Genomic DNA, 1,948 nt, shown 5'->3' with positions numbered 1-1,948 from the left:
GACAGATAGAAACGTGGCCGGTGATGAAACAATGAAAAGTGGAAATGAATAAGGGACCAAGTTTGGATTCAGAAAGAGAAAGGGAAATGTCTGGGAATGGAACTGAGAATCCAGTCTGGCAAAAATGAAATCTACCCCTGGACCATTAATATCCACACAGCCGCTCATTCCAAGTGTCCAATTGGAAATTTGACTGAAGTAAAACATGCAGTTTGACAGAGCGCCTGTGATAATCTAATGTCTGATCTGAAGCTGCAACAGGAACTGTTCATTCCAGCTGTGATAATCGTGTTGGCCTTGATGTTCAGGGCTGTAGACTCACATCAATCTTGTTTCGAGCTGTCTGTCAGAAACAGTTTGGAAAGATGACGGAGCAGTTATGGGAAGTAGTGTTATGCTGCATGTCACTGATGCTCGTTGGCTATATATCAACGAAAAACTACATTGTTACGGCACAGAAACAGGGCATTTGGCCCATCATCTCTTCACAGACTCTCCGAATGAACAACTCTTGAACCATTCCCCTACCTTCTCCCCGTAACCCTACACATTCTTCATTTTCAGATAACATAATTCCCTTTTGAATGATTCAGTTGACCCTGCCTCCATCATACTCTTAGACATCAAAATAATAATTTTTTAAAAAAACTTCTGAAAACATTCCACTTTTTTTTTACTAATCAAATATCATTTTCGATCCTCTCACGAGTGAAAAGAATTTCTCCCTATCTACTATGTCCAGACTTCTAATGATTTTGAACACCTCTATCAAATCTCCTCCTAACCTTTTTTTTCTCTGAATAAAACAGCCATATCTTCTCCAACATATCCTCGTAACCGAAGCTCCTCGTCCCTGGAACCATTCACCTGAATCTTTTCTGCAATTTCTCCAGCACCTTCACATCCTCCCTAAAGAGTGGCGCCCGGAACCGGACGCAATACTCTTGTTGAGGCTGAACTCATGAATTATACAAATTCAACATAGCCTCTTACTCTTGCACTCTATCCTTTTGTCCATAAAGCCCAGGATACTGTATGGTTGATGGAAAAACTCTCTCAACCTGTCCTGCCACCTTCAATAAATTAGGTACATAAACATCCAAGTCCCTCTGCTTTTCCTCTTCCGTTAGAGTTGTACCCTTCATTTTATGTTGTCTCTCCATGTTCTACCAACCAAACCTCTCTCCATTGAACTTCATCTGCCACCCGTCTCTCCATTTCCACCAAAAGGTCCAAGTCCATTTGAAGTTCTACACTATTCTCCACACTCTCCACAATGCTTCCAAGCTTTGTATCCTCCGCAAACGTTGAAATTTTGTCCTGGGCACAAAGGTCTCGGTCATTGATATTTATCAGGAAAAACAAAGGTCCCAACCCTTCCGCCAGGCCGAAAAACATCCATTTACCACCAACCTCTGTTTCCTGCCACTCAGCCAATTCTGTATCCTTGTAGCGGCGAAGCAGCTCGACTCCTTTTGCCACCCGTTTCATTGTTAGGTGGCGAATTTTCTTCTGTTAAGTGGTTCAGGTTGGAAAGCGGGGAGAGACTGGATTTACCTGTACAGAAGGAGGTTGGTGACGGCAACTGAGAACATGGATGAACCAGTTGCTGATTTGCTTCAAACCTTTATCTAAAAATCGACTCTGGTGGGACTCGAACCCACAACCTTTGAATCTCTTATATGACAACAGCTAGAAGTCCAACACGCTATCCGTTGCACCACAGAGCCAGAGACATGCAAGTCCTATTTGCCATTCGACACAAGGGAATTTCAGAGACTGCAGAACACAAGGTTCAAACGGTCAGCAATTTCCACCATTTGAACAATGGCGACATTTCAAAAGCACTCATGGCCTGTGAAGTGTTTTGGACGTCCTGTGGCTGTGAACAGAGCTATAGAAGTTCGAAAGAAATAGCAACTTCCTTCAAAGAGACATAGGTTGGAAA

The 1,948-nt window shown here is 42.9% G+C and overlaps 1 non-coding gene across 1 annotated transcript; it reads right to left on the bottom strand.

Annotated features, from left to right (window-relative positions):
- Positions 1-1,639: 1,639 nt before the first annotated feature.
- trnar-ucu (transfer RNA arginine (anticodon UCU)) lies at positions 1,640-1,730 on the bottom strand. Its single transcript is given in 2 exon segments — positions 1,640-1,675; positions 1,694-1,730. It is a non-coding gene; the product is annotated as a tRNA-Arg (tRNA).
- Between the last annotated feature and the right edge of the window lie 218 nt (positions 1,731-1,948).

Source organism: Cetorhinus maximus, chromosome 31, assembly GCF_964194155.1.
Source record: "Cetorhinus maximus chromosome 31, sCetMax3.hap1.1, whole genome shotgun sequence".
NCBI lineage: Eukaryota > Metazoa > Chordata > Chondrichthyes > Lamniformes > Cetorhinidae > Cetorhinus > Cetorhinus maximus.
This window is presented reverse-complemented; position numbering and strand designations above follow the sequence as displayed.